This window comes from Cervus canadensis, chromosome X (assembly GCF_019320065.1).
Source record: "Cervus canadensis isolate Bull #8, Minnesota chromosome X, ASM1932006v1, whole genome shotgun sequence".
NCBI lineage: Eukaryota > Metazoa > Chordata > Mammalia > Artiodactyla > Cervidae > Cervus > Cervus canadensis.
In genome coordinates, this window is record NC_057419.1 from 22256831 (window position 1) to 22279378 (window position 22548).

Below are 22548 nucleotides of genomic sequence, written 5' to 3' on the forward strand. Positions count from 1 at the left end.
AAAAAAAAAAAAAAAAAAAAAAAAATTTAAAACAGATAAAAAACAAAGAGGAAATAAGAAGTCATGGTGAATTACTATTGATTATATGCTCTTTAAGAGGGAAAAAAAGGATTAGCTCTTAATAAAGCCCAGTATGTCAGAAAAACTTCATTAAGCAATGTTTAAAGACAAAAAGGAAAGCCAAGCAAGATGTCCTGTCCTAGGATGAACAAATTACAAACACATGTACCAATGCTCAACATGGAGTGAATGGAAGATTAACAACTGTAAAGCATTAACATAATCAAACAAAGAAACAAATTGATTGTGACTTGAGTATAGAAATAATTTCACTTTATATTTGTGTAAATGAGAATTTTCTGCATAGGAGTTTTTGATGAAATTTCACAACCCAAACACGTTGCCTCTTCCAAAACATTACTGATAACCACAATAAAGCATGCTGAGTGGTTCCCGGTAAACAAGTTTATTAATAAACAACATGAGTCTCTCTTTACTCCTTTGGAACATTTTCAGGTAGAAAAATAGGGCAAGCGACAATGAAATTTGTTTTGCCTACTGCATGAAAAAATTTAAAAGCCTGATAATACCCAAAGCTGGAAAGCATGTTCAAGGGAACATGAGAAATGAACTCTTGCTTACACTGCTGGTGGATACATATACTTTGAGAGAACAGTTGAGCTACGTTTTGAATTTTTAAATGTGCATATCTTTTGATCCAGAAATTCTAATTCCAGAGATTGTCCCTACAGAAATAGCGACACACAGACACAAAAATATACAGACAGATACTCTTATTGCAGCTTTGTGCAAGGGTGGAAAAGCCTAAGTATCCATCAGTAAATGAATAGTTAAAAAAAGGATGGTCCATCCATATTCTGAAATGTTATACAATGCTTAAGAAAAATGAAGTTGATCTGCATGTATTGATACATAGAGATGGTCAATATGTGTAAGTCATGCAAAAAAATCAAGTTTCTTAATACTGTAGCTACTAGGATATGTTAAGAAACAAACAAAGCTCTATATATGTATGCTTATTTGTATAGCGACAAATGTGGCCACATACAAAAAAGCCTGGAAGGAGACTCACCAAGCCTCCATAGAGAGGCATGTGACGGGGGAAAGGACGAAGGCCAACAGAACATGGGCACAGGTTCATGTATGACTTATACAATTACATGTATTTTTTTTCTAGCAAAAAGCAGAACAGAGGGAGGCTGGGCCAAGCCATCCAGGTTTTTCAAAGAGAACGCACAAGCTCAGAGGGAGACTAACTAGAACATAAAGCCATCACTAGCTCAGCTGGATGCCGTCTCCCCTGGACCCACTCTAGAACAATTAGAAAGGCCCATTGAGAGCACAAAGACTTCTGCTACCCAGCCAGGGAGCAAGAACTCACTTGAGCAAGCTGTGGAAAAGAATGTCAAAAGCAATGATGTGAAAATGGCTGATGGACACAGAGGCCTAAACTTAATTACAGAACTGCCCATCTGTCAGCCTCTGGATCTGTCTTTGCCACTATCACTGCCACATGTCCACCGCCCTTTATCTCCACAAGAAACTAAGCAGGACTTGGGATCTGATGAGGATCAGCACCAGCACTCCAGTAACAAAACAGAATGCCTGCCAATGTTTGGGCTTCTTACATCATTGAAAGGAAAGGGCAAGTCACAAAAGGAACCATACTGACTTATGTAAGACATGGCACAGAACAGAGAAGCTTCTCAGAGAAGAACAGCAAACTCACCAATTGCTAGGATTAACTGAAACCTCCCACAGCTGCAGACTGCCCCAAACCATGACATCAGGAAGGCTGGAAATGCATCCAACTTCCTCTATTTATCAAGCTGGCTAAAACCCAGGGTAATACCAGCATAACCAGAAAAAATAAAAAAAGAGAGAGAGAGAGAGAGACAGACCATACCAGTGGCTTGGATGGTAAGGAAATTATCTCTGATTGTACTCAGAGCTAGCTCCAGAGCAGAGGAAGCTCAGAGCGGCTGCATCCAAGAACTGGAACGCCTGTACTCACTGGCTGCTCAGAGCCCCAGGTACTGACTGTGGGGTCCACGCATCCTGGGATAATCAGCAAAACCACTGGGTAACTGCACAGGTAACTGCAGCTCCAGACAGTTGCCCACTGTCCTCTTGGGTAATGTGATGCTGGTCCAAGGAGCAACCAAAACAAAACCCAGTGATGTGATGTGCAGCATCCTGAGGGCTCACTGCTTCATTGAGAACTTAATGATTAATCAGTGGCCCAGACTGAGGGGCAGAGAGTGGCTCACAGTTCCTGGCAATGACACCAACACCATGGAAGAAAGGACCAGTGGCCAAAGGCCTCAATAAATTGGGAAGAGGAGCATAAATAAGCAAAGGGAAGCTTCTCCACAGTGGTAGGAAAAGCAAATTGCACAGATGGAGAGGATGAAGGTGAGGCTGGTCGGCAGATACAGAAGGTCAGGGATATGTCGGGCTTGGCTACAGACTGGTGGGTATGGCCATCGAGGAACAAACAAGCATGGTTCTCAAACTTTGTGATGGCCCCATTACTGAGGGGACCCCACCTAATAGGATCTTTACCTGCACAGACTGGTTCAGTTCTGGATGCCACCATTCAAGAGGAGTCCAACTGAGATGGTTCTGTAAGACTTCAAAGATAATTAGTTGAACAAAACTCTACTGAAGGCCTACTGTGTGCCAAAGAACAGGGCCACTCTGTTGGGGTGTGCAGGTTACACCCTTGCCAAAGGCACTTAGCAAAGAGGACCATAAGAGCCTGAATGCAGAACGCTAGGCTTTCCGGAAGCTCCATATGAACCAGGTACAGTGGGAGCTTCAAGGAAGGGAACCTAAGCTGGCAGAGGGAAACGAATCTAGGAGGTTCCTCCAGGAGGTAACAGTCACGCTGCCTCTTAAAGGATGTGCAACTCCCTTCACATGAAGAGGTGGGAACAGGCATTCCAAAGAGAGGTAAGTGCCTCAACTGAGACATAGAGCCAAAGACTGGCACAGAGTGGGCAGGACTAGAATCAGTCTGGCATCAAAAGCAAAGCAGAGAATGGTCAGAAGGGACCTGAAGGGATGGAGCAGGCAACCAATGAAATGTATTAAAAACATAATCTGTGAATAGACTGGAAAAAATCCACACTGCAAGTCCAGGTGGAGGTTACGATGGATTAGGAATAATACCCAAGGTATTATTTGTGTACCTATTATGAGGTACCCAAGGCCCTCAGAGAAGAACCGTGACAGGGAGGTGGTCTTCATCTCTGCCATGGGCACAAGGCGATGATAAAAGGTAGCTTTAAACTACAGCCCAAAGTATTTAAATTAAGAGAAGCATCTTGCTTTGGAGCATTGTTAAATTGTAGAAGGAATTGCGTTCTGAAACATCTAAGAAGATGACTGCTTTCTTTTTTTTTTAATATTTATTTATTTATGGGTGATATTCTGTTTGTTTGGCAGAATCATTACATCATTGGTAATATTTATTCATTTATTTGGTTGTGCCGGGTCTTAGGTGCAGCACATGAAATCTTCATTGCAGCATTAAGACTCACTACTTGTGGCATGTGGGCTCCATTGCTCTGCGGCATGTAGGATCTTACTTCCCTAACTAGGCATCGAACCCAAGTTCCCTGCAATTCAAAGTAGGTGGTCTCTTAACCACTAGACCACAATGGAAGTCCATGCGAAGATGACCTCTTAGTCACGCTGGTGATGCTGGGTCAGAGGTGGAATGAACCAGGCCAGGGTAAGGAGCTGGCAGACCTCTTGGACTGTTGGTCCAATGCTGTTTTTTCTGGAGCACTGAACGTTTCCTTTTCTCTCCTCCTCCCTCTCCAGTTTTCTCATCCTCTCTTCCCTTCTACTCTCCTTCATCCTATGGTTTCCCTCTTCTCCTTCCTCCCCTTCCAAAGCCTGAGGTTTTCCAAATGTATCCAAGGGGCTAGAATGTTGATGGTTACCTCTGCCCAGAGCTGAAGAGGGTATTAAAGAGCACAAAGGGAGGGACCCCCTTTGAATGACTTCTTGATCAGCAGACCCGACCCCCTGGGTGAGGCAACCACAGGTCTCCCTGAAACATGGCGGAACTAAAGGTGTTTCCAAACTTAGGGCATGCCTTTCCTTAGGGTGTAAACAATTACCACCTTAAGTGTGTATCTGTATGTAAGGATGTACCAATGAATTCTTTCTCAGAGCATTCATTGTCTATTTCACAAAAACACCTACTTGATTTTTTTAATGACAGTCGTATTAAGCTATATTCATACAAAGTTAACTAGACATGAACTTTCTTCCTTTTGTATGAAAACATTTCCCGAAGAAAACCGAATTTAGATAACTACTGCCACATTAAATCAATCCCAACTGCCACACCTGAGGCTTTCTAATTAACTCTCAACTCCTCTTTCCACTGGATAGCAACAAATTCTGATCATTTTCCTCTAAAACTATGCTTTGATACTGTGTTTTCAGTAATGAAATAAAATATGATGAAAAGATACACAGATGAAGAAAAAACAAACAATTTTAAGTGTAGGATGGGTTCCACCAAGTACTAAGAAAATCACCATGTCAATTTTTCCTTTTTTAAAATATTTATTTATTTGGCTGTGCTGGGTCTTAGTTGTGGCATGCAAACTCTTAGTTGCAGAATGTGGGATCCAGTTCCCTGACAGGATCGAACCCGGGTCCCCTGCATTGGGAGCCTGGAGTCTTAGCCACTGGACCACCAGGAAAGTTCCCAATTTTTCCTTTGTTAAGTTTTTGCTGCATCTTCAACACGACTTAAAAATTAAGTCTACTGCCTTAAAGTTTTCTGTTTCCAAATACATTTGCCACTTGAGACGTACTAAACATTTAACTGCTCCTTAGTCCAATTCCAGGGAGTAAGAGGAGGAAACTTTTGCCCATAAAGTTTTTCTTGTTCCCACTGGAAATGAGTAAGAAATTACATTATTATCCAGCCCTATTCAACAGATAAACTGTAGAATATAGGAACTTGGTGATTTATAGTATCATTGTAAAATTCAAGGCAAGGGCCTTAATCTCTACACTGCTACATCTCTGCCAATCCTGCCAGCAAAAGAGTTCTAGCCTTTCCCTTCTGCGGGAGATTGCAAAACTGGCCATAAATTCTCCCTATGCCAGTATGCCAATCCATCTGCACTGTGACTGCAACTCCTCCTAGCAAAAGGGAGGATTATCTCTTTCTCCACCTCTTGAACGTGGAATGGACTCATTTGCTCTGCCTAACAGGACATTGGCAAATGTGATGCCACCAGAAGCTTGAAAAGTGCTTTGAACTTCTCTGGCGGTCCAGTGGTTGACTCCACATTTCCAGTGCAAGGGACACAGGTTTGATCCCTGGCCAAGGAACTAAGGTCCGACATGCCACATGATGCGGCCAAATATTTCTTTTAAAAAGTGCGTGACTGTGGAAGTTTGCACTTTCCTGCTGCTCCTGGAACCTCGAGCCACTATGTGAGGGGGAGAACAAGCCTGAGTTAGCCTGCTGGGTGGTGAAAGGCGTGTGCCCAGTTACCACTACCATGCCAACCTCCAGCACAGAGTCATCTAGCTGACTGGCAGGGGACTGCAGGGACATGAGTGAGCAGAGAGACACCAGCAGGACCGTCCAGCTGAGCCCAGCCCACACTGCAGACTCCAGAACTGGGAACAAATGAAATGGCTGTGGCTTTATCTAAACCACTAAATGCTGGGGTGTTTTGTTACACAGAAAAATCTAGTTTATGCATCTTCCTTCTTCCTTTCCTCTTCATCTTTCTCTTCCTCTCTAGCTACCTTTCCTCCCTTTCATTATTCCCCCCATGCTTCTTGCTTTTCTCTTTTCCTTCTGCGAGTACTACAAGTACCCATTTAAGGACCCACAAGGCACAAAAGACAGTGGCCTGGGCTAGTTCAATTCAAAGGTGGTCTCATTTCCTCCTAACCCATCCCTCTGAAGCCAGCATAATACAGATTCTATGCATCTCACATGGTCTCTGGGATGCAATCATAAAGCGACCGGCAAGATGTTTCTAGGACTGGCAGGCAAGAGGGTGGACTCTTGGCAGTTTGCAGCTCATCTCTGGGCTTTTACTGGTGAAAATCTCCCTGGGAGAGTCATTTATCATAGTGGCCTGTGGAGTAGACTCCTGAGGCGTCCTAGCTCTCCCCTTGCCCCGTTACTCCTTGCCACCAGAGGGGACGTACGATACGAAAATGGGCCTTTCAGGCCAGACACCCAAGGGTTAAGGAGCATAGCCCAAGACCCCTTCCCTTACTTGGCCACCCTAAGTGACTGAAAGATGTATTTATAACTACAGGAAACAATGCACTATGAAGTGGGAAAATGCTTAGATTTCCATTTGTTTACTACATGAATATAAGAAAATCAATAGGATCATCTGGCTAATGACATCAAACCACTCGGTACAACTCAGAAGCCACAAGAAGGTCATTTCTTAAAACGCTTTTCTTTCCTCTTCCTCATTTATAGTCTGTACTTTACTTCCACTCTAACTTATTTTTCCCCTGAATGATGTTTTCACAGACTTTTTAAAAGCTTACTTTTCCCTGGCGTCCTGGAACCTGTCATTTGTTTGTGGTTACAACACTAAATGTTTAGAAAGGGCAAATTAGATGTCAGGGTTGGATAAATGGTCACTTTTCTTAATGGTGTTTTCAATGGAACTCTTTTCTCCCTAGGATTCCCTGCAGAGGTTCGCTTCTTCTTCAGGTGCATGTGTGAAGGTATTCAGAGACTGACCATCAAACTGTCAGGACAACAGGGGTTTTACTGCTTCCATCAACAAGAGTAAATCAGAAGTATACCCTCTGGAACACACTGCTAGGATTTTTTTTCTCGATTTCTCAATGCCAGGTTCTGGAAGAGCTGAGGAAGACTTTATTGCCTCAGGTGTCCTCCAGTATCTCCCTTCTCATGTTCCACAACTATCTATAGAACCCCCCTGTATAAAGAGAATTAGTTGTCCTCCTCCTCATCTGTTCTTGATAGTAATCATGCCTTCCACTTGTATGGTGATTTATGGCAGACAAAAAGCCAAGAGGTACTCAACAATGGAGACCACAGATGACAAGATGCCATTCTGTATTCCCTCTCTCTCCCCACACAAAGAAAAGCAGGTTCAAGGAGAATACACATTAAAAAGGAGATCAAAACCAAGGAGGGGCATTAGAAAACAAACAGCAAGGACACAAGGACTTCACATTTGTATTATCAAATATCAAACCACAAACAGGGCTCTCTGGTGCCCAAAGAGAAAAAGAATCACGTTCCATTCTGAATTCATCCATGAAGAGGAGAAAACACAGTTCTTCGAGGAAGCAGAGTTTTTCCTTGTAACTAGTCCTTTCACTGAACCTGCTCAGGGCTTGTCCATACTTGCTATGGCCACTTTCTCTCTTCCCAACCTCTCTGGAAATTATTTCAAACAGGATTTTGTGCTACTCTTGTCAAGGTCGGCCAGGACTCCCACCTCACAGAGCTCAGCAGTGACTTCTCAGTCCACGGCTAAATCCTCCTGTCAGCAGCCTTTGACGGTTGATAACATCATCTATAGGAAGTTGGCTCCTAATTAAGACTCCCTTCTAAAATGGAGGCTGGCCCATTATTTGCACTGGGAAAGGCTAAAGGGGGATGTTCTGGAAAAGCCAGAAACATCTTCATTCCAATTCCTACTCACAGATGAACAGTGTTATAAAATGTGCTCGAGTTCTAAGAGCTCTGAGGACACAAAGATGGGAGTGACTAATTCTATCTTTTGTGTGTTTGGGAGGTGGAGGACTGAGAAACTTGTTCCATATCAGCAGGACTGAAGGAGAGGCTGCCCTGTTAAAAGTAGCCTAGCATAGGACTCCTCTCCTACCCTCAGAGTTCTTAATTTCTGACTAATAACTAAAAGACCACCTGTCAAGGCTTGATTTTTCTGTTTTTGCAAAGCACTGATACCCATTAAAGACTGCGAGCTTCAACTGATCAAGTCAGCTTTACTGGTGAGTGGGGATCACACAGGCATGGGTGACCGGGAAGAGCCCTGCGGGGTCAGACACAGACAACAGGAGCTCTGAGATGGGCACCTGCTGTTAGTTCAGTGAGGGCAAAAGGGAACGGATGGGGAAGAGATGCCCAAGGAGAGTTTGCCTACATTAGAGGTTTAGGTTTGCTGGGCTGGTCCTTAGAAACCAGAACTCAATCCCATTCCAAGCAGCTCTCCTACATCCAGGAAAACCTCCCACTTGCTGGCTGGTCTTCTCATTTCTTTTTCTCCCCCATAAGAATATTCTTTGCAAGCATCAACACTACCTGCTCCTTTTGTTTATACTGCCTTCAAGTGACTCTACTTGGCTACACCGGAAGTGGAATTAATTTTTTTCAGACAGGATGGTGTAAGGTAGGGTGGGGAAAGCCTGTGCTGATGGAAACTCCTCTCTCACCGGGGAATCTGGCTGTGACACCAAGCCCTGGCCTCACACCAAAACAGGGCCGTCCATATTTTTTTTTTTTAGTATTCCCCTCTTTGACCCGCCCAGGGTGTTTTTCCAGGAGACCTGGCAAACAACAGCATGACAGGTTCAATGGTTTTCATTGACAGCCCCAGTGGAGTCCTCCTCTGAAAACTGCAAAACTGGACACACAAACAGTCCATAAAAATCATACCTCCCACAAGTGTCTGGATGCTGCCTTTTGCCTAATGACCCTCCAGCACTGATGCAGCATGGGTGGCTTCGTGGTATTTTTTTTTTAATGATTTTTCCAAAACTGAGGTGTTCCAAGTGGTGAGAGAGTATTGTTTTTTTCCCTTACAGCAAAAGTCTAACTCCCCAGACATTTTTGGAAATCTGGAGCAGACCATATGAGTGGTCCCAAAGTTTCAACTTTGCCACCAGACCCCAAAGTCTCCTTGAACCTGGAGGCACATTGGGCTTGCCTGTTAGAAGGTCTATAGTGAAGTCACTCAGTTGTGTCCGACTCTGTGATCCCATGGACTGTAGCCTGAAAGGCTCCTCTGTCCATGGGATTTTCCAGGCAAGAATACTGGAGTGGGTTGCCATTTCCTTCTCCAGGGGATCTTCCTGACCCAGGGATCGAACCCGGGTCTCCTGCACTGCAGGTGGACTCCTTACCATCTGAGCCACCAGGGAAGCCCTATAACTCACTCTAATACACTGCAGGAAAGTATTGTGATATCCCGTGTGGGCCAGTTAGTTTGACCTTGAACTCTACGAGGGGTCAGCAAACTTGATAGCAGAAAGGCAGCTCCTTCCACCATGCGGACCTTGAGCTTGCTACTTAAGAGAATGGAGGCCAAAACATTCTACTGGTGAAACTGGCAACTCAACTAGAATGATAATTAGAATGCTGAGGAAAAAAGTAAAGATTACTTCTCTTCCAAAGTATAACACACATTAGTCTCAGAAATAGATGAAAAATTTCACAGTAAAAAACTGCAAAGTGAATATGAAAGAGAATATTTCAATCCATCTCTTGGGTTCTCATTGGAAACGGTCGGGCTGAAAGGAAATGAACCCAAGTGGGAAAGTTGGGTTACAGCTGGTGGGGTATCTCAGGAAGGAATATTCAGTAACTTCCTCGTGAATTGTCAATAAATATTAACCACAGTAAAGGAAGGTCGCCATGCCCACTCATGAAGCAAATGGCAGAGTGTTTAAAGGGACATAAGCCCCTGCCTTTGAATTCTGGCTCTGCTACCTGCTGCTCCTAAAACCTTCGGGCAATTAACTCAGTCTATCTGTGTGCCTCAATTTCTCCATCTATAAAATGGAGATAATATCAATAGCATCCATCTCACAGTTGTTGGTACATATAAATGTGTCACTACACATGAAACACCTAAAATAATCCCTGGCACATAGCAAATTCTCAATAAATAGTAAAAATCAATGTTGTAATTAGAAATATATGTTGAAAATAGCATCTCATATGGGCACGATCTGCCTGAATAAAGATGTAGTGTGCTTGTGCAAGAAAAGAAAAAGGGCACAGTATCTCAAAAGAGCTGCTGTTAAAACTCATGTTCCACAAGTATTATAAGCTGCTTTTAGTTATTCTACAGTAATCATGCCAAATTATTGACGAAATTGCCAAAGCGCTTTCACATATAGGATACTGCAGAAGAAGGGGGGGGGGGGGAGACAAGATATTTTTACTGAGTCCTGATGAGAACGAATATGTAACTTTAGCCTGCCACAAGCCACAGGACACAGCTGTCTCAGATATTGAACATCTTGCCAACTGATGGTCCTTATCCATAAAATGGGAATAATCATAGTATTTGTCTCCTAAAATTCTTGTGAAGGAGTAGTGAGTAAGTACAGGAAGCGTGCTGAGCAGAGAGTGTGGCTCATATTAATAGTACATGTTCAAAACACTTAGCTATGACCTCACTGCCATCATCCACTGCTCAGGTGTGTCAGGCACTTGGCTGATTGCTTCAAAGGCCTGGGCGGCGGGTGAAATTGAACGAGATTCTCTAAACACAGTCTGTGTGGGCAGTGGGCCCACTACCCTTCCTGTGTTCCTTCCACTCTGGCCATCCCACTTTGCCCAAGCCTTCCTTCCACCTCCCTGCCCTGGGCTCTTCTCCTCATACCCATCCCATCATCACTGCCCCCCCACCTCACAGGACCACAGCGAGAATCCCTGTTGATCTCTGACTATGGTCTTAAAATGAGCTTCCTGTCTCAAAACTCATCAACCCTTTAAACAAACTCAGATGGCTGAATTAATAACTTTGTCATTTGTTAAAGGAATTGGGGGACTGGGGGAGAAAATGAGGATGATATTTGAGGGGCCAGGGCCATCTTTTAGGGCTTTATTCTCTTGCAACTGAGAACCCTGCACAAGGGTCGTCCCCACCCTGGTCCCTTGCACGGAGGGGATGTGTGCGCCACCAGGCTCAGTGGACTCCCCATTTGACAAATATTTAGTGAGTAAATACCATGTGCCAGGCACTACATGAGGTGCTAGGAACGCACTGGTGAGCAAGACAGATACAACTGTGCCCTTCTGGAACTGACATGCTGGTGGGGCACTCAAATAAAAATGTAAATGAACAAACATATGAGACAATTACAAGTTTTAAAGAGGGTTGTGGAGCAAACACACAGCTGAATTATATTCTTAGAGGAGACAGTGGGACACAAAGAACGTGCAACTTGTTCCATATGATAAAGGAAATCAGCAAATAAAAGCATGTTACCACAAGATCTTTCTATTAAGACATTCACATTGGCAAGAGTCAAGCTAACGTGTTGCCAATATGCCAACAGACCTTAACTTGCAGTGGGGAAGCTTGCTTTCGCACTCCACTCTCTGCCGTGTTTTTTTCCTTTATTTCTGGGGTTGGGACCAGGCTGCACCAGTGCTTTGATATTTTCTCAGAGCAGTTTCAGATGAAAACATGAAGACAGGTTTATCTTAAAGGAATCAAAATTATAATCCTTAGAGAACTAAGTAAATCTTCACTTGCTTATAAGCTGTTTAGCTAAAGTTCTATGATAAAACTGTTCTTCTTAATACACCTCAAAATGACAACCCTGAGGGAAGGGGTGGGATTATGGGTGGATTATATTTGTGGCACTGTGGTTTTCTGTAATTTTTCAAATTTTAGCAATAAAGCTACACTATTTTGAAAAACAAAAAAAGTAATCTCACAGGCCTATTTGGGTTTTTTTTTCTTTCTATCCAACAGCAAAACAAAACTACACGAAAAACATTATTAGCAGCTCAGTAATCTACCTAAGTATTAGGAAGAAAACTAAAGCAGGTTAGTAGACACGAAGTGTGTGGGACGGTATGGCAAGTTAGAGAAGTGGTCTCTGAAAGCATCATGAGACAATGACGTGACAAAGACCTACGGAAGGAGGTCAGGGGGTGAGGCCGGAGGCTTGCTGGGGGATGAACACTGCAAGTGGAGGGCTCTGTACCCTGCAAGAAGGATCCTCTACCACCTGTTAACCCAGACGCACAAAATCACTTCTCAAGGGAACAAGTCTGGACTTAATGGAAGCAAAAAATGAGTCAGAAGAAAATGAACTGATGAGTTGGCACAGCACTGAGATAAGAAACCACTGCTACAGACTAGGTTGGGCAGGATTCTAAGAGCCTTATTTGTACTAACTCAAGCCCAGCGACAACCCTAGCTAGGGTACGTATATAATTTAATGTTCAGACTGGAGCAGCTGGGAGTAAAATGAGACACTATTACTTAATGCAGACAAAGCAGGCATGAACCCGAGATGCCTCGGGCAAACTGGGATGCATCACCACCCTACCCAGAAGGCATATTATTATAACTCCTTCACAGAAAAGGAAACTGAGGCACAGCACAGAGGTCACAGAAGTAAGTGGCAGAGTGAGGATTTGAACTTGGACAGCCTAGGTTTAGAGCTCACACTCTTGATGCCTACCTAGTATCGCCTGCCTGTGTTGTGTACGCTAGGAAGCTCCCAGTGCTAAAAAGCTGGGTTGTCTGTATCATCAGTAAGATCAGGCCAGGAAATGCACCAGCTGTGAGAGCTAAACATCACCACTTTACAAGAGCAGCAGCCCTGGACAACCCCAGTAACCTCTCTGGTTCAGTGACCTGTAAAACAAAACTACTTTGATACCCACCCTGATACCGCTGCCACACTCATGACAAGGCCATAGTTCATAAAGATGATTTGGAAGCTGAAAAGCACAACATGCATACTAATTATACAATGTTATCATAAATAAAAATTTGCAGGGACTTCCCTGGTGGTCCAGTGGCTAAGACGCAGCACTCCCAACACAGGGGACCTGGATTTTGATCCCTGGTCAGGAAACTAGATCCCACATGTCGCAACTACGAGTTCACGGGCCACAATGAAGGTTGAAGATCTTGAGTGTCACAACTAAGACCCAGTACAGCCAAAACACAAATAAGTAAATAAAATCTGCATTTCTCTGCAAAGGGCCAAAGAGTAAATATTTTCGGCTTTGCCCATATGGTTCTGTTACAACTATTAACCCCACAGACAACCTGTAAATAAATGGATGTGGCTGTGTGCTAATAGAACTTTATCTACAGAAAAAGGTGGACGGTTACAGGTCAAAGTTAGCCAACCCCTGACTTAAAGAAATGCTATTTAAAATTGCAGCCCTTCCATGCTCCCTGTGCCGCTTTTCTGATACATTTTCCTCTACAGATAGCATGAATCACGATCTAACATAATGTGTATTTAATTTACTTTATCATCTGCTTCCCTCACTAGAAAATAAGCTTTGTCGAAGGCTGAGGTTTTGTCTGTTGGGTTCACTGTTGAGTCTTCAATGACTAGAAGAGTGCCTGGGCATAGTAGGAATGTTAGAAAGACTTGTTGAAAGAGAGCATGGATGAATGGAGAGATTTTGAAGGAGCTGGACATACTATTGTGGAAAGAAGGGAAAATCCATGGCAAGTAAAAAAAGGAAGCAGAGAAAAAAATGATATCTAAAAACCTAGGGGAAGAAAAATGACTGCAAATGAACTCAAACTCAATTTTGCGATTCCTTGTAGGCAAAGGGAAAAATGATTATTTCCAAAACCAATTTTGTGGGTTGTGAACATTTGGAAGAACTAAAGCCTTATAAAACAATTTCCGAAATAGCTGGTTAAAACCTAAATGAATTATTGGCTTAATTTTAGTTATAGAGAACAGCTTGAGGTTTGTTGCAGATCAACTAATTATGAGTGTATGTCTTTGTGTACACACACACACAAGTGTGTGCACATTTAATCTTTCCTCTCTTCCGATCCTGACAAATGTGGGTCCTGTTTACTGGGAGTGGTCTGAGGAGTGGTAAGGAATTAATTCAGCATACTTTGTAGGGAAACATACATATTTGTCCCTAGTTAACATCAGGGCTTGGCAAATTGTAGTGTCATTCATTCTGATTCTTCTTCATAGTTCAACTGAAGGTTAAGGTTAACAGCAAAATACTGCTGAACTGAGTAAGTACATTTCTAAAGAGAGAAGGGTTCCTTGCACACAGTGCTTTATTTAACTCTTTCAAACCAAGATCTGTATAACACATTCAACTGAACAACCTCAAGTTCTTTGGAAGAAAATATGACTTCTCTTCTACAAAAGCAAGTATGCATATCTAATGCACAGCTCATAACCTAAACAATATTCCGCTTTCCAGGCACATGGCTTAGCAAAAGTTTGGCTTAGCATAGAGGAAACAACACTGGCACGATTCTTCTGAAGATCTCTGATGTTGATCCTTTATTCTGGTGCACTCAGCTCAATGTCTGAGCGCCCAATGAATGCCAACAGGGAGTGAGGCTGGAGAACTTCGTTGTTAGGCTCATGTGTTACCATTTTATCCTTAACTTCTTAAAGAAATAAATTTCCACTTACTGATTGGCTTAACATGGTAACTATAAAAAGACCACTGGGCTGAGTCAAAAGACTTGGCTGAAGGAATGAAGGAAAAGGAATAGACTGAAAAAGGAAAAGAAGATGAAAATGAAGAAAGGACATGGATCCAAGAAAAAAATGAAGGGAAAGAAAGGAGTGAAGTTGCAATTCATGACATGGAGGACCCTTGAAAACATGATGCTAAGTGAAAAAAAGCCAGACATTGAATACCATATAGTCCATGATTCCATTTCTATGAAATCTCCCGAACAGGCAAACCCATAGACAGAAAGTAGAGAGTGGCTGCCAGCGTCTGAGGGGAGGAGGGGAAAGTGGGCAGTGACCACTAATGAGTGCAAGGCTTCTCTTTTGGGTGATGAAAATGTTCTGGAATTAGACAGTGGTGATGGTTACAGAACCTTGTGAATATACTAAAAACCACTGAATTGTACACTTCAAAATGGTGAATTTTATGGTATGTGGATTATTTCTCAACAAAAAGGGGGGGGGTTAAAAAAAAACACACACCAGACTCTGCCATCGACTAGCTTTGTGAGCTGTGGACAAGGCATTTAATTTCTCTAATATGTTTTCTCATCTGAGAAAAGGGGACAATATTAACTTAACTCTCAAGTTGTTGCAAGACACAAATGGGATAATCTATATCAAAGTAATTGATAATTACTTTGATAATAATTGGAAAAATAAATAATGCTACAGATTCAAGGTAATTTCCCTCAAAATCTTAATGAAGTTCTTTATGGAACTTAATGGTAATTCTAAGGTGTACACTGGGACTTCCCTGGTGGCTCAGCAGTAAGGAATTCACCTGCAATGCAGGAGACTTGGGTTCAGTTCCTGGGTTGGAGACATCCCCTGGAGAAGGAAATGACAACCCACTCCAGTATTCTTGCCTGGGAAATCCCATGGACAGAGGACTCTGGCAGGCTACGGTTCATGGAGTCACAAAAGAGTCGGACATGACTGAGTGACTAAACAACAAGGTGTTACAGTTGTTCCTTGGTATTCCAGGAACTCCCACACATACCAAAATCTGAGGATATTCAAGTCCCTTACGTAAAGTAGCCTAGTTATTTACATATAATCTACAGAGGATGTATTCTTTAAATCATCTTTAGATTACATATACTACCTAATACAACACAAACATGATGTAAATAGTTGCTGAGTTAATGGCAAATTCAAGTTTCACTTTTTGGAATCTTTTGGAATTTTTCTTTCCAAATATTTTCAATCTGCAGTTGGTTGAATTCCTGGATGTGGAACCAATGGATATGGAGGGCCAAATGTATATGTAATGTAAAAGAAAGTGGCCAAGACAATCTGACAAAGAATAACAAAGGAAGGCTTGAATTGCAAGATACCAAGACTCTTTAGAGAACTACGGTAATCAAGGCTGTTTAATACTCAGGGTTTGACAAATATACCAGGAAGCCAAATTTTAGTGAGCCTGGAAGCAGATTCACACATATAAGGGTACTCGATATAGCAAAAGGGGGTCAGGGAAGATGCAGCTGAGGGAGGGTAAGGATCAACTCTTCAGTAACTAATCCTGCGACAAATGTTTTTCCACATGGAAAAACAATCCACACATAGACTGCTCCCTCAATTCCAATTAGACTAAAATTATTTCAAAAGCCAAGACTTTAAACTTAGGAGACAACAGAGATATCTTTAGGTCTTTTGGACAGAAACATAAAAGTGCAAACCATAAAAGAAATAAAGAAGAAATTTGACTACAATGAAAGAATCTTATCAGAAAATACCATAAAAAGTAAAAAAAAATAAGCCACAGACTGAGAGGCATTATTTATGACATATATCACTAAAAATCAGTATCCAGAATATATAAAGAATATCTACAAGTCAATTTTAAAACACAGAAAACCTGATAGAAGAAAAAAGAAACTTGAACTAGAATTTCATGAAGATGAAACTTAAATAGTCAATGAACACTAATATTCAGAGAAATGCAAATTAAAACCAAAAGAGATACAATATCATCTCAGCAATATTAAAAAATCTCAAGTCTGACTATGCTAAGTGTTGGCAAGAATGCTGAACAACAGGAAGTCTCTTTCCCAGTTGCTTAGGAGAGTAATCTGCAAACAACCAGTACAGTTGAAGAGGCACATACCCTACCACCTAGTACTTCCATTCCTTGGCAGAAACCAACACAATATTGTAAAGCAATTATCATCCAATTTAAATTAAAAAAAATTTTTTTAAGTACTTTCATGCCTAAATATAATCTCTACGGAAATATATTAGCATAAGGAAACATGTTCAAGGCTGTTCACAGCAGCTTCATTTTTAATAATAAAACCTGAAGCAATTTAAATGGCCTCAATAGAAGAATGTACCAATAGATTATATATTTACACAACGGACTACTACAGAGCAGAGAAAAAGAAATGGGCAAGAGCTACATGTAGCAATGACGACAAATCTCACAACAAAAGACAATGACAAAATTAAAGTTGCAGAATATGGGGGTAAAAAAAATACCGCATAGTTTAAAAGCATGCAAATAATGACTGAGAGGGGTGGAATGGAGGAGGTGGAATGGGAGGGAGGCCCACGAGGGAGGGAATGTACGTATACATACAGCTGATTCACACTGCCATACAGCAGAAACCAAAACAACATCGTAAGGCAATTATACTCCAATTTAAAAAAAAAGCACGCAAGCAGCATTTTCTCTTACTAAGGGACATATTCCTATATAGGATAAGTATAAAGAAACATATGAGAAGATGAACACCAATTTCAGGACAGTCCTTACTTCTGTGCACTTTTTAAAAAGCTAGAGGGGACTTCCCTGGTGCTCCAGTGGTTAACACTGAGCTTCCAATGCCAGGGGTACAGGTCCGATTCCTGGTCAGGGTAGTTAAGATCCCACATGCTGTATGGCACAGCCAATAAATAAATAATTTTTTTTTTTAAAAAAAGCTAACGTACAGCCAGGGTTGAAGACTTTTAAATGACACCATTGATGGAGCAGGTCCAGAGATGGAATTCCACGCACTTTCCTTAGCAGAACTGAACAAACACTGATCCACTCTCTAGAGGTCTCCGTAACAGCAAAGGCCACATTGGGGTCAAAGCCACATACCTGGCTCATACACAGTGTTCTGATTACCTTAGTCAATTATCCAAAAGCAGCCTATCCTAGCAATAACAAGCCACAAGAAGGGCTCATTTTACCTCAGGTACCATTTCGATGTTAGCACGGGAGAAAGACAAAGTACTGAAATGGAAATATCCGGGCTGATAAAGGATTATCATTCAGTAACAAGCAGGGACCAAGACTTTATCAATATCACAGTTAATGTGAAAATTATCCCATACATAATTTAATCTTTGGTGATTCAAAAAGTACTTTAGGCTCCAACAACACAAGAATCTTTACTACAAACATCTGTTGTCATTTCACATAATTTGTTGGCTAATAAAAAGTGTTGACAGAAGGCTGGATAAGCCAATGAGAAGTTGTACTTCTATCAATACTTCTCCCTTTGCAGAGAGTTGATAAGACTTCTTTAAAAGGCTTTCAAATCACCCATAGATCCAAGAAAGCTAGGTTAAGCACTCAGTTATGTGATTTTAAGGGTTATTTTGCAGGAACTGATTAAATAATTCTGAGGACTTGGAACAGTCCTTGGCAAAGTTAACAAAAAGATGCTGCTCAGGGAAAACTGACTTCCTTTTTAGAACTCTTTCTCTCTTTAGGGCCCATTCCCAACTTGTTGGCACCCAATGGCCTCCTACTTTTTGAATCCTACCTGCTCTTAGGAGATGACCTCATATCAAGACACATCAACCAAATTCTGTACCCATTTACATTTTAACAACTCTTTAAGCCAAAGAAATGAATCTCTAATAGTGGAATTTCAGGATTTAGCTAGATGACTGGAGGAGTTGGGGGGGGAAGCTAAGCACAATTATTAGTATCACTGGAGTCCCACTCCTCACCCCCAAATTACTACGTTGTGGCCTTAACCCCCAACATGACTGTATCTGGAGACAAAGTCTACTAGAAGATAATTAAGGTTAAATGAGGTCATAAGGGTGGTACCCTGATCTAATAGGACTATGGCCTTTTAAGAAAAGAAGGTCTCTCCCCTATCACCTCTCTCCATCATTTGAGAACGCAACAAAAAGGTGGCAGTCTACAAGCCAGAAAGGAAGCCCAAAGTCACAGGGAAGCACTCACCTAACCATCCATCCTTGATGTTTCATACATGTTTACATTAAAGCTAGTCCCACTGATGTAGCGGGTACTCCTAAAATACCAAATCCAAAGGAACAAGGGTCTCTAATCAGGAATCCCAGGAGGCCCAAACAAAGACATGGTGGGCAGCACACCCTGGCAGGGGTAGAGCAAGACTGTGAGCGATCCATTCTAAATGCCAGGTCAGGCCACCCTCCCAAATATCTCTGCCTGGTGTGGGTTCCAATCATTCGAGGAACCACAGAAAGGGGAATGCTGTGAACAAGGTCTCGAGGGGAAAAGGCAGCCTTCTGAGCATACAGAAGGGCTAAGATCCCCAATTAGAGCACAGGCAGTTCTAAAATGCACTGAGAAGTTTCAATTATACCAAAGTTTGGGTCCAACTCCAGTCTGGAGAGAAAGGCAGGAGGAGGGGGACAAGCTAAAGACGTGGCTATGGACTTCGTCGGTGGTCAAGCGGTAAAGACTCCGCCTACCAATGCAAGGAACACAGGTTTGATCCCTGGTCCGGGCATATCCCACATGCTGCAGAGTAACTAAGCCTGCGCGCCACCACATTGAGCCGGTGCTCTACAGCCTGGGAGCCACAACTACTGAGCCTACGTTCCCTAGAGCCCATGCTCTGCAACAAGAGAAGCCATGACAGTGAGAAGCCCCTGCTCGTCACAACTTGAAAACGGCTTACACACAGCAATGAAGATTCAGCACAGCCAAAAAATAAATTTAATTAAAAAAAAACCCACGCTATAGGAGCACTGATCATTGGCACAAAGCTTAGAAAACAGGTGGTACGTCCTTGAATCTTAAAGTCAGGAGCCTCCATGCAGTAAACTGAAGGTCCAAGAAAGGACTCCTAGTCTCAAGGGGCTGGCAAGAGAGCTCATGACGGAGAACCCCAGGGAGGCAAGCCTACAGAAAGGAACACAGAAGTAGGATACAGCCAGGGCAAGGGTTGCCAGGGCCACAAGATGGCTCAACGGCCCTGAGGCAGAACTCAGAGATACACTTTCCCCCTACCCCCACCCCTGGCCCAGCAAGACTCAGAAGGACAAGAGTCAGCTCTGTTGGGAGTCCAGGTATAAGCTCTGTTGACAATCCAGAACACGGAAGCGTTCTTTCTGAGATTGGGCTTACTTCCAGCCACCTGAATGCTTGGTGTCATGCCAACAAACTAACTAGACACTGGTGAAGCCCTCCTGAGAACCAACCTAAGGGGCTCCCGTGTTTTCGTGTAATGTGTTTTATTAAAATGAACAAAAGTACTTCCTGACTGCTGGCCTCAAAGAGCCCTGCCATAGTTTGGGTTCTTCCAGAAGGTAATCTGAGGCAAAGATTTGAGAGCAAGCAATTTATTTAGCATGTGATCCCAGGACACAGGAGAATGGGGAAGTGAGATGGGGGCAGGAAGGCAGCTAAAACAGATGCATCATCAAGCCAGTTACCACTGGGGGAGGCCGAGTCTCAGTCCTGGAAGCTCTGGGAGCCAGTGCAGACTGCCCAGCCGTCTCAGGGGTTCCTCTCAGGGGCAAAGAGCTGGGTTCAATACCTACCAGCCCTGGCTGAGGGCTGCTCCCAGGGGTAGGCTGGGAAGGGTTCATCCTGGCACTCCAGGCTGCCACATGGGCGGAGAGAAATGTCCAGCTAGTGTAGTGGCTGGAAGGGGACTGAGTGTACTGCGGTGCTCAGGGCCCAGGATCTTAAGACAGACACCCAGTCTCTATGGAATAAATGAGGAAGTCTGAGGCACCGAAGCCAGCAGAAGAGAAGGCAGTTTCAAGCCTGCCCTGCCCTACTCCTCCCTTCAAGTCAGTATCTGGGGTTTAAAGAGAGAGAGTGTGTGTGTGAGTATGTGTATGTTTGGGTTTGGCGTGCGTTTGAGGAGTTCAGTGGTTTTTCTTCAGCTGTTTGGAATGTTTGAGGAGAGTCTAGGTAAGGGGAGGCTGAAAGGAGTTGCTACTTGAGATTTAAAGAAACGCCCAAGGAGTACCAGGCTTTGTGCTGTAATGCAGGCTGAACACATCTAGTTTGTCCGCCTGTGCTGGGAGGCCAACCAGAGAGGCACGAGGACAGGGATGTTTATCATTCCTCAAAGGGCTATGGACAAAGATCCCAGCTGTGCTTAAAGCCTCACTATTCAAAGTGTGGTCCCCCAAAAGGAAGCATCTCCAGCCCCGTCCCAGAACCCGCATCTACATTTCAAAAAGATCTACCTGTGTATCTAAAAAGCACGGCTACAGACTGTAGTAATTCACCAAGCGTTCTCTGCATAAAGAGTGTATTCCTACCAAAGTCAAGTGGAAGGTATTTGCTCCATTTCAGGCTAATGTGCTCTATTCAGTTTGTCAAATTAACTTCAGATTTGCTGAATGGAATAATTTGGGACAAAGGGAGATAATCGTGTCAACCTACAAACCTGGGTGTAATCACAACAAAATAAAGCATACTTTAGTTTTTCAAAACCTCTTTCATTTATTTCATTCTTCCCTTTTTGCCTCCTTGGCAAAATTAGGAATCAGGGCTTAATAAGCCTGTATGATTCTAAGACTATTCACGTGGGTAAACCTTTGCCTCAATATCTGTAAAATACATTTGACAGTTCCAGGAGTGTCATTCATTTCAAAATAATCACGCGTGTGTATCACAGGAAAAAAAGTTAAAATTCTTAAGAAATTTTAAAATGACATTTTGATACAGGTAGCCAGTAAAGGAATAAATGAATATACAAACACTCCTAGAAAAAAATTAAAGCAAACCAACTCATACTAAAACTTAATTCAGCTTATGAATAAAAAGCCTCAACACAGTATATGGATACAGATATGGAAGTATACACAGAGATGGTTCCTAATCCTAATTGCATTCAGAGTACAAAATAACTGACAACCATGAAAATAAGTAGAAATACGTTAGAAGCTTTCTTTGGATGGCATCCTCGACTCAATGGACATGACTCTGAGCAAATTCCAGGAGATGGTGAAGGACAGGAAAGCTTGGCGTGCTATAGTCCACGGGGTCGCAAAGAATCAGACACGAGTAAGCAACTTTACGACAATATCAAAAGCGTTCTTTTTTAGGTATTGAAGGGGAGCAGAATATGACATCTCAAAATGTCTCTTTGGTGTAAGAATTATCTTGAGGCTGATTATTTTTAAGAAACAGCATACAAAGAAGCAGCTCTGAAAAGCGAGCAGACGTGACCCTTCTGTAAGAGATGTTTACATATATAAGGGGAACCTCCATTTGCAAGGGTGTCTCCCTCTCCATACCAGAACAGTCACTTTAAGTCTCTAGAAACTCTTCTCAGTGGAGAAGGCAAGGACTTATATCTGCATTAACACCCCAACCTTGTTCACTGTGCTTTTCCTGATAATTCCTAGAACTGGCCTCCCCCACCCCACAAAAAATCTTTTGTCTTTAGTGGAAGATGGTATTGAACATAGTGGGGCTTGGGCCATTTAGGGGGAGTTACTCTGTTTTCATGGGTCTCTCCCATGTATACAGGAGGATATATATTAGTAAACTTCTGTTTGTTTTTCTCCTGTTAATCTGTCTTTTTATTACGGGGCGGGGGGGGTGTCTCAGCCAAGAACCTAGGAGGGTAGAGGGAACGTTCTTTTTCTTCCCCTATAGCATTTACAGAGTAGTAATGCACACGAGAAAAACATCTCCTGCCCTATCAGTAAACAAAGGATGTCACAGTCAAGAGTGATTGCAGCCCTCCAACACGAGCTGGTGAGCCCTGAGGAAACTCAGGAAAAGAATATACCTGCCATCTAGCAGCCATCAGACTGCAGCCACTCCCTATCATGAGCCCTGAGGAAACAGGGTGAGAAATCACAGGATACAGGCCCCAGATAGCTCAAAGTCTT

General features: G+C 42.7%; 1 protein-coding gene across 8 annotated transcripts in view; it reads right to left on the reverse strand.

The window, feature by feature from the left end:
* The window catches only part of ADGRG2 (adhesion G protein-coupled receptor G2), a 122770-nt gene that overhangs the window by 82601 nt on the left and 17621 nt on the right, over positions 1-22548 (reverse strand). The window contains exon 1 of one of the 8 annotated variants that reach the window (XM_043459080.1): positions 11328-11553. The exons of the other annotated variants lie outside the window; for them this stretch is intronic. The gene's annotated coding sequence lies outside the window, so the exon portion shown is untranslated. Of the gene's footprint in view, positions 1-11327; positions 11554-22548 lie in introns of those variants that run through there. 8 annotated transcript variants of the gene reach the window in all.